Source organism: Nicotiana tabacum, chromosome 17, assembly GCF_000715075.1.
Source record: "Nicotiana tabacum cultivar K326 chromosome 17, ASM71507v2, whole genome shotgun sequence".
NCBI classification, from domain to species: Eukaryota; Viridiplantae; Streptophyta; class Magnoliopsida; order Solanales; family Solanaceae; genus Nicotiana; species Nicotiana tabacum.
Window position 1 is genome coordinate 111,119,466 of NC_134096.1, and position 11,732 is coordinate 111,131,197.

Sequence of the window (11,732 nt, forward strand, 5' to 3'; positions counted from 1 at the left end):
TTTCATTTCGGGAGAAATACGATCCGGAGGAGCTAATTCAAACCCCTCCAGTAAAATAAGAACAACCCCCACGTTCAACTCCCCCTCCCCCACCCCTTTACAATTAGCAAGAACTTGTTTCAGTTGCATATCATAAGGAATTCGAACAACTGCTTCAAATACAGTATCGGAAAGTACCGCTTGTGGAACCTCAATCTCCACGGGCTTATTAGCTAAATGGCAATTGGCACATACAATACGCCCAGTCGCTTCTCATGGATTTTCATAACCCTGCTGTGTAAAAATGGGATATGCACTTGAAATGTATGTCCGAGTTAAGATATATATCATGAGCGATACGAAAATAGATCGAGTAATCTGTTTCTTTAGCCAAGAAAAAGAATTTCTAGTTTGCATGGTCCAATCATTAATCGCGAAAATTTCTATAATAAATTCCCTAGGTCGCTGGTATAGTTCCCTATCCATGATTCTGCTATTTGCTGGAATAATATAGGAATAATATAGGATGAATCTCCTCGTTGGTTAGAAATAGAAAGAGTAAATACGATTTTCAATACTTTGTTTATGTACAACTACAAAGTACCAAGCATTCTAATTGGATTAGATTAATATCAGTAGATCTTTTATCAGTCATTCATTGAATGATAAATAACTACAAGTGACAGAGACAAACGATTTAAATAACGGAAAATCCAATATTTAAAAAATGTATCGAGAATGACTGGTAAAGTGGAAACAAGACCATATATAATTTGATTATTATGAACAAATCCAAAATCTTTATAAATAGAGCCAATCATTAATTCCCAACCGTGGGGTGAATGGAATCCGATACACAAATCAGTTAATAAAAGAATAGAAAAAGCTTTTACTATATCACCTAAGTTATATAGGAATTCCTGAGCTCAAGAGTTAAGAATAACAAGTTTTTCATTACTCAAAATTGAATACCCGCTTAGAATAATAAAACAAATGATATTTGTCGAGAAGTACAAAATCGTATGGATACGATTCTCATTTTGTATCTTAATTAATTGGATCGTTTCTTTATGGATTCCTATCCCAAACTCTTCGAGATGTGTTTCCGAGTATTCCTTGATCATTTCGTCCAAGAAGAGGAGTTCCTCTAATTCTATTAATTTTTCTAGAAGACTCTTTTCTTGAATATTATTCAAAAAGATTTCGGATTGCCCAGTATTCCACCAATTAGTAACCCAAGATTCCAGACATTTATTAACTGAGAAAAAAATCCACCTGGGCAAAAATACTATAGATGCAAGATAGAAAAGAGGAGTGAATGCTTTCTTTTTTGCCATTTTTTCATCTGTGAATTGTTAATCAACCTATTCGTATACTCTATGTGATCGAATATTTCTTACACACGTGAGTTTTATACAATGTATCAGACTAATGAATCTATTTTCTTTGTGGTTTTGTGGTTAGTCTTTGAATCTAAAAAGAATCAAGAAAAAAGCTAAGAATTCACTTCGAATGAAGAAATTCAGAATATTATTTCGTGATAATGATATCTCAATTTCTCAAAATACTTCAATTGGTACACGCAAGAAATAGGCTAATTCAACAGCCTTTTGTTCAATTTCTCGTGGAGTCAAATTCTCATCAGTTCGAGTCAAGGGAATGGACCTGGCATCAGATCTCCATATAAAGAACACGACGAGCATAAATACCCTCTTTAACTTCTATTCTAACAGACTGAATATCGTTTATAAGGAATCGGAGGAATATGCGATGATTTTTTCCTGGAAATCCCCAACGAAAAATACAGACTATTCCTTCCTTTCTATCGAATCGATCATAACCACTACCTACGTTCCAGAAAATTGTGCACCACAAATAAGAGCTAATAAAGTGACCCGCAATTCCATAGAAAGACATCATGATTCCTTGTGGAAAAAATAATTTGTTGAGGTGGAAAAAAAGATATCAAATTTCTACCAAGATAACTGGAAGTTCCAACTAATAAGAAGCCTAATGAACCTAAAAAAGGATAAAGGCCCAGCAGAAATTACTTATTTTTCGAGACCCCGTTATAAGTTCTATCCATATATGTTCTGATCGCTAAGTCATACTTTACCTGATTGCATTTTATTGGAATTGAGATAATACTCCAGAGAAATTTGACTTTACTTTTTTATTTTCGAAGTAACCCTCATCAACTAGCACTAGTTTGAGGTGAACTAGCACTAGTTTGATGTCAACCTTTAGGAGCAATTCATCAAATTGGTTAAATCTAAAATAATAACATACTCTTTATTTAATACGATTCCACTATTATCACGACCCAATTTCACCTATAGGTCGTGATGGCGCCCAACACTACAGCTAGGCAAGCCAACAAATAAATTAAGCACATATCAATTATTTTCAGAATAATTTTCTAAGTAATTTTATTAGTTTTCTAGAAATGTTAAAGAAATTTGAAAAGATACTGATTCACTTAAATCCAAGAAAATAATACAATTCCAAATTCTACTAACGTATGTGCCAACACCTAGTGTCACAAGTGTATGAGCATTTAGTAGATTATACAAAACTCCCAATATTGTCGGAAATAAAAATAGACAGAATAAAATGCAAGAAGAGGAACTGGAAGCTGTAGAACGGCTCAGACAGGCAGCTCACCACTACACCTCTGGATAACATGGATGTGCGATGATAGGTCCTCCACTAGTGCCTGCCTCAGATCCTGCACAAAAAGTGCAGCAAATATAGTTTGAGTACGCAAATAACGTGTACCCAGTAAGTATCAAGCCTAATATCGAAGTGGTAGAGACGAGATGGTCGACCTTGACACTCACTAAAGGTCAACAAAATTAAATAGAATAAAACAAAATTTATTTAACTCAGCATGATTCACAAAGTCAACAATAATTTTATTTAACCAATAGAAATAATTAAATTCCCTCAAATGCAATAATTCTCAATATATTAATTAAATTCCTTCAATTCCAATAAATTTCTAATTAATCAATTAGCTTCACGAGCTGAAATAAATTATCAAAGTATCGTGTAATTATTATTATTAAGCACGATTTCTGCCGAGGACGTACGACCCGATCCAGAGTGTCGTGTACACTGCCGAGGGACGTGCGGCGCGATCCATAGATACATCTATCCTGACGAGGCGGACATTTTCTTATGTACCTCTGGAAGGTGAGTATATTTATTATAAGATAAATTCAGGAGGAAGAACAATTTCTCTTAACAATTAATTAATTTAAACAGAAAATCAAGCATATAAGATTTTTCTCCTTTAATATTTTTATCTAACAATTCACAATATATATATATATATATATATATATCTTTATCTAACAATTCACAATATATATTCATATATATCAATTAATATTAATTAAACAAAGAATATAATTTACACAAGTAATTCATGCTTTGAGTCCTAAACTACCCGGACTTTAGCATTAATAGTAGCTACGCACGGACTCTCGTCACCTCGTGCGTACGTAGCCCCCACAATTAGCAACAATTATTACTTTAATTACCTATGGGGTAATTTTTCCCTCACAAAATTAGACAAGAGACTTATCCTCGTCTTGCTCCAATTTAATCCACTAGTAGGTCTTTTCTTCGATTATCCAACTTTGATTGGCTCGAATCTAACTAAAAATAATTCGATACAATCACTAAAAGTTTTAGGAATCAATTCTATAAGAAAAAACTACATTTTTAATAAAAATTCCGAAATTAATTAAAAATTCGTCCGTGGGGCCCATGTCTTGGAATCTGGCAAAATTTACTAAATCCGACAACCCATTCAATTACGAGTCCAACCATACCAGTTTCACTCAAATCCAACTCTGAATCGATACCGAAATCTCAAAAATTCGTTTCTATGAGATTTCTAAAACTTTCCCAAATTTCAATCTCAAAACACTAATTAAATGGTGAAAATAATGATATATTCGTGTATATTGACCAAATGCGAGTTAGAATCACTTACCCCAATGCCTTTCCTTAAAAATCTATCAAAATTCGCCTCTGCTCAAGCTCCAATTTGTTAAAAATGGCGAATAGGACGAATGCCCTCTTTTATAAATCTACCCAGGCAGCCTTCAGAACTGGGCCTCGATCGTGGCTTCGATCATGGCCCTCGAGCCTGGACCTCGGTCATGCCCTCGATTATGGCATCGAGCCCGGTCCTTCGATCATGGCCTTGATCATGGCATCGAGCATGGCCTTGATCATGGCATCGAGCCTGGGCCTTCTAACATGGCCTCGATCATGGCATCGAGCCTCGGCCTTCGATCATGGCCTCTATCATGGCATCGAGCCTGGGCCTTCAATCATGGCCTCGATCATGGTATCGAGCCTGGGCCTTCAATAATGGCCTCAATCATGGCATCGATCCTGAGCCTCGTCTCTCGCTTTGACCCTGGCCATCAACCCTGGGCTCGATATCTGGGCTCGATCACAGCCCAGAATATCCAGCAGAAGAGAAAAATTGCCGCAGCGTTTTAAGTCCAACTTTTGATCCGTTAACCATCTGAAACTCACCCGAGGCCCTCGGGACCTCAACCAAATATACCAACAAGTCCTAAAACATAGTATGAACTTATTTGAAACCTCAAATCACATAAAACGACGCTAAAACCACGAATCATGCTCCAATTCAAGATTAATGAAACTTAGAATTTTCAACTTCTACATTCGATGTCAAAACCTATCAAATCAAGTCCGATTGACCTCAAATTTTGCACACAAGTCATAAATGACATAACGGAGCTATAAAAATTTTCGGAACTGGATTCCGAATCCGATTTCAAAAAGTCAACTCCCGATCAAACTTTTAAACTTAAATTCTTGTTTTAGCCATTTCAATCCTAATTTAACTACGGACTTCCAAATAAAATTCCGAACACGCTCCTAAGTCTAAAATCACCATACGGAGTTGTTGGAATCATCAAAATTCTATTCCGGGGTCGTTTTCTTAAAATGTTGACCGAAGTCCCAAACACTTCCAAATCCCGAAACAACCATCGCCGCAAGTTATAAATTAATAAAAGCACATATGGGAAGTTTTATTTTAGGTAATGGGGTTCTAAATGTCAAAATGACCAGTTGGGTCATTACATTCTCAACCTCTTAAAAAAACGTTCGTCCTCGAACGTGTTTAGAATTGTATCTGGAGTGCTGAATAAGTGTGGATCGCTTCCTCATTTGGTTGGACCTTTTACTGCAGAAATCCTCTTGGACCTCAACTGGCGAACATGTTTATCAACAATGGCAACTGGTTCTTCTTCATAGCCCAAACTATTATCTAGTTGAACAGTGCTGAAGTCTAACACATGTGATAGGTCGGCATGATACTTCCGGAGCATAGATACATGGAAAACCGGATGAACTCCTGATAGGCTGGGAGGTAATGCAACCTCATAAGCAACTTCCCCAACTCGTCTCAATACCTTAAATGCACCTATAAACCTTGGGCTCAACTTGACCTTCTTCCCGAATCTCATAATTCCCTTTATCGGCGAAACCTTCAAGAGAACTTTTTCACCCATCATAAAGGATAAGTCACGCGCTTTCTGATCTGCGTAACTCTTCTGTCTGGACTGCGCTATACGTAGTCACTCCTGAATCAACTTTACTTTTTCCAAGGTATCCTTCACCAAATCAATACCATATTACTTAGCCTCATCGGGCTCAAACCACCCGATGGGCGAACGACATCGCCGACCATATAAAGCCTCAAATGGAGCCATCTCGATACTGGATTGGTAACTGTTATTACAAGCAAACTCGACCAAAGGAAAGAAATGATCCCACTGACCTCCAAAGTCAATCACACATGCCGTGAGCATATCCTCCAAAATCTGAATTGTCCGCTCTGACTGCCCATCGGTCTGCGGATGAAAGGTTGTGTTGAGCTCTACACGGGTCCCCAATTCACCCTGTACTGCTCTCCAGAAATGTGAAGTAAACTGAGGGCCTCTATCTGATATGATGGAAATTGGCACACCGTGAAACCGAACTATCTCCGGAAAATAAATCTCGGCCAATCTCTCTGAAGTATACATAGACACAACCGAAATGAAATGTGCCGACTTGGTCAACCTATCGACAATGACCCAAACTGCATCAAACTTCCACAAGGTCCGCGGCAACCCAACTACAATGTCCATAGTGATGCGTTCCCATTTCCACTCTAGTATAGTCATCTACTGAAGTAGGCCACCTGGCCTCTGGTGCTCATATTTAAGTTGCTGGCAATTTAGACACCTAGCTACATACTCAACTATGTCCTTTTTCATTCGTCGCCACCAATAATGCTGCCTCAGGTCATGATATATCTTCGTAGCACCTGGATGAATAGAATACCGAGGAACTGTGTGCCTCCTCTAGGATCTTTTTCCTCAGTCCATCCACATTAGGAACACATAGATGATCCTGGAGTCACAGAACACCATCCGCTCCAATAATAACTTCCTTGGCACCACCCCGTAGTACCGTTTCTCGAAGAACCATTAAGTGTGGATCATCATACTGGCGAGCCTTGATCTGGTCAAATAGTGAAGACTGAGCTACAACACATGCAAGAACTCGGCTGGGCTCTGAAATGTCCAACCTCACAAGTCGGTTAACCAAGGATTGAATATCCAAAGCTAATAGCCTCTCTTCTGCTGAAATAAAAGCCAAACTACCCATACTCTCCTCCTTTATACTCAAGGCATCTGCAACCATATTTGCTTTGCCCGGATGATATAGCATAGTAATATCATAATCTTTCAGTAATTCCAGTCATCTACGCTGCCTCAAATTTAGGTCCCTCTGCTTGAACAAATGCTGCAAACTGTGATGATCAGTGTAAACTTCACAAGACACCCCATAAAGATAATGCCTCCAAATCTTAAGAGCATGAACAATCGCAGCTAACTCCAAATCATGCACTGGATAATTCTTCTCATAGGGCTTCAGCAGACGTGAAGCATATGCTATAACTCGCCCTTCCTAAATTAATACGCAACCCAAACCAACACGTGAAGCGTCACAATATACTGTATACATCCCCGAACCAGAAGGCAACACTAACACTGGTGTTGTAGTCAATGCTGTCTTGAGCTTCTGAATGCTCACCTCATAATCATTGGACCATCGGAACGGAGCACCCTTCTGGGTTAATTTGGTCAAAGGTGCTGCAATAGATGAAAAACACTTCACGAACCGACGATAATAACTTGCTAAACCCAAAAAACTCTTGATCTCATTCGCCGAAGTGGGACGATTCCAATTCTGAACTGCCTCAATCTTTTTGGGATCAACTTTAATACCCTCGCCTGAGACAATATGCCCCAAAAATACTACAGACTCTAGCCAAAACTCACATTTAGAAAACTTAGCATATAGCTTTTGTTCCCGCAACGTCTGAAGCACCACTCTCACATTCTGCTCGTGCTCCTTCTTACTGCATGAGTAGATCAAGATGTCATCAATGAAGACAATGACAAACGAATCAATATATGGTCTGAATACCCTATTCATCAAATCCATAAACGCTGCCGGGGCATTAGTTAAACCGAAGGACATCACCAAAAACTCATAATGGCCATATCTAGTCCAAAAAGCAGTCTTCGGAACATCTGAATCCTGAATCTTCAACTGATGGTACCCCGACCTCAAGTCGATCTTAGAGAACACCCTAGCACCTTGCAATGGTCAAATAGATCATCAATACGCTAAAACAGGTACTTGTTCTTAATAGTGACTTTGTTCAGTTGGCGATAATCAATACACATCCGCATTGTTCCATCCTTCTTCTTCACAAATAATACCGGTGCACCCCAAGGCGATACACTCGGTCTAACGAACCCTTTGGCTAGTAACTCCCTAAGTTGTTCTTTCTATTCTTTCGGAGCCATATGATACGGTGGGATAGATATAGGCTGGGTATCTGGAGTAAAGTCAATACATAAATCAATATCACGATTAGGTGGCATACCTGGAAGATATGAAGGAAATACATCGGAGAACTCCCAAACTACAAGCACTGAATCAATAGTCAGAGTCTCTACAGTAGTATCCCGAACATAGGCTAGATAAGCCAAATAACCATTCTCAACCAGGTGTTGAGCCTTCATAAAAGAAATAACTCGATTAAATGAACTAACAGACAAACCTTTACACTCTAGCTTAGGCAATGCTGGTAATAGCCAAGGTAACAGTCTTGGCATGACAATCTAGAATAGCATGATATGGAGATAACAAGTCCATGCCCAGAATAATTTCAAAATCGGTCATCTCAAGCAATAGGAGATCTGCTCTAGTTTCATAACCATAAATGTAATAATACAAGACCGGTAGATCCGGTTCACAATAACAAATTCGCCCACAAGAGTGGACACATAAACAGGAGTATTCAAGGACTCACGAGAAACACCCAGGAATGGAGCAAATAGAGATGACATGAATACGTAGATCCCGGATCAAATAATACTGAGGCATCTTTAATACAAACAGAAATAATACATATAATCACGGCATCTGAGGCCTCTGCATCTGGTCTAGCCGGAAAAGCATAGAACCGAGCTGGAGCACCACCTGGCTGGCCTCCGCCTGGCTGACCTCCACCTCTAGGACGGTCCCTACCCACCTGTCCTCCCCCTCTTGGTGGTCGGACAACTGGTGGAGCAACTGGTCCGGTAATCATAGGCTGCTGACCCTGTTGCACTAGTTTACCCCGAAGTCTGGGGCAGCATCTCCGTATGTGACTGGGATCCCCGCACTCGTAACAACTCTTTGGTGCGATGGGCTGCTGACTAAGTATCTAGCCCTAGGGACCTGAATACCCACTGGTAGTACCCTGAATAGCTGGTGGGCGATAAGAACTCTCTGGTATAGCACTGATATTAGGTCGCACTGGAGCACCTCGAGGAGGCGGTGGTGCTGGATATGGGGGCCTGCTAGACTGCCCTCTCACGAACTGACCTCTTCCCCCAGACAGAGCACCTCTAAACTCTCCAGAATATCTAAACCGCTTATCTCTCATAACCTGCTCTCGGCTCCGCTGATGTATACCCTCAATCCTGTGGGCTATCTCTACGACTAGCTCATAAGAAGTGCCCATCTTAACTTCTCTAGACATAGTGGCTTGAATGCCAGTATGTAAATCCGCAACAAACCTCTGCACTCTCTCCGCCTCAGTAGGGAGTATCATAAGTGCATGGCGAGATAACTCAGAGAACCTAGCCTCATAATCGGTCACTGACATCTAACCCTACTGGAGCTGCTCAAACTAAAACCTCAACTCTTCCCTCTGAGAGGGTGGAATATACCTGTCCAGGAAAATACGGGTAAACCTGTCCCAAGTCATGGGAGAATAATCTGCTGGTCTGCCAAGAACATAAGACTGCCACCATCTACGGGCTCTGCCCTCTAGCTGGAAAGTAGCAAAGTCTACCCCATGAGACTCCAATATCCTCATGTTGTATAATCTATCCTTGCACCTATCAATGAAATCCTGGGGATCTTCATGTCGCTCACCCCCAAAGACAGGAGGATGTAGTCTAGTCGATCTGTCCAATAGTTTCTGCGGATCAACGGCTGCAGCTGGCCTGGGCTCAGGTATAGCTACTGCCACTGGCTGGGCTCCACCCACGGGTAGTGCACCCTGGGTCTGATATACAGCAACTGCCTGCCCATGAGCCTACTCGGTAGGGGTCTGTGCTCCCCCGCCCGCCTGAGATGTGGCTGGGTCTGCCGGAATGAACCGGTCTGAGTCATATTGTCCATGAACCGCAACATACGGCCCATAACATCCTGGAATCCCAGTGCAGATGTGAAATCCACCAGAGCTGGCTCTGCCACAGCTACCTCATCCTGTTTCTCAACAATGGGGGTCCTCTGCTGGACCCACTGGCGGCATAACTAGAATAGTCCTGGGACGTCCTCGCCCTCTACCACGGGCTAGAGCCCTCCCTCGGCCTCTGCCTCGGCCTCTAGCAACTGGGGGAGTAGCTCTTCCCTGGTCTGGAACCTCATTAGAGCGTGTTCTCACCATCTGTGAGAGAATAAGAGAAGGATATTTAGTACTATATCAATTGCACGGTGGAATATGAAGAAAGGTAGTTTCCTAACACCCTATAGCCTCTCGAAGATAAGTACAGATGTCTCTGTACCGATCCGCAAGACTCTATTAGGTCTGCTCATAACTTGTGAGACCTACGTGAACCAAGTGCTCTAATACCATGTTGTCACGACCCAATTTCACCTATAGGTCGTGATGGCGCCCAACATTATAGCTAGGCAAGCCAACAAATAAATTAAACATATATCAATTATTTTCAGAATAATTTTCTAAGTAATTTTATTATTTTTCTAGAAATATTAAAAAAATTTGAAAAGATACTGATTAACTTAAATCCAAGAAAATAATACAATTCCAAATTCTACCAATGTGTGTGCCAAGACCTGGTGTCACAAGTGTATGAGCATCTAGTATATTATACAAAACTCCCAATACTGTCTGAAATAAAAATAGACAGAATAAAATGCAAGAAGATGCACCGGTAGCTACAGAACGGCTCAGAAAGGTAGCTCACCACTATGCCTCTGGATAACGTGGATGTGCGATGATAGGTCCTCTGCTAGTGCCTGTCTCAGATCCTGCACAAAAAGTGCAGTAAGTGTAGTATGAGTACGTAAATAACGTGTACCCAGTAAGTATCAAGACTAATCTCGAAGTGGTAGAGACGAGATGGTCGACCTTGATGCTCACTAAGTGTCAACAAAATTAAATAGAATAATAAAAATTTATTTAACTCAGCATGATTCACAAAGTCAAATGCAACAATTCTCAATTTATTTAACCAGTAGAAATAATTAAATTCCCTCAAATGCAATAATTCTCAATATATTAATTAAATTCCTTCAATTCCAATAAATTTCCAATTTATCAATTAGCTTTACAAGCCGCAATAAACTATCAAAGTATCGTGTAGTTATTATTATTAAGTACGATTTTTGTTGAGGTCATACGACCCAATCCAGAGTATCATGTACACTGCTGAGGGACGTGCGGCGCGATCCATAGATGCATCTATCCTGCCGAGGCATTCGGCCCGCTCCACAAGAAAGGAGGACATTTTCTTATGTGCCTCCGGAAGGAGAGTATATTTATTATAAGATAAATTTGGGAGGAGAATAATTTCTTTTAACAATTAATTGATTTAAACAAAAATTAAGCATATGAGATTTCCATCCTTTAATATCTTTATCTAACAATTCACAATATATTCATATATATCAATTAATATTAATTAATCAAAGAATACAATTTACACAAGTAAGGCATGCTTTGAGTCCTAAACTACCCGGACTTTAGCATTAATAGTAGCTACGCACGGACTCTCGTCACCTCGTGCGTACGTAGCCCCCACAATTTAGCAACAATTGTTTAATCTTAATCACCTATGAGGTAATTTCCCCCTCACAAGATTAGACAAGAGACTTACCTCGTCTTGCTCCAATTTAATCCACTAGTAGGCCTTTTCTTCGATTATCCAACTTTGATTGGCTCGAATCTAACCAAAAATAATTCGATACAATCACTAAAATTTATAGGAATCAATTCTATAAGAAATTACTACATTTTCAATAAAAATTCCAAAACTAATTAAAAGTTTGTCCGTGGGGCCCATGTCACGGAATCTGATGAAAGTTATGAAATCCGATAACCCATTCAATTACGAGTCCAA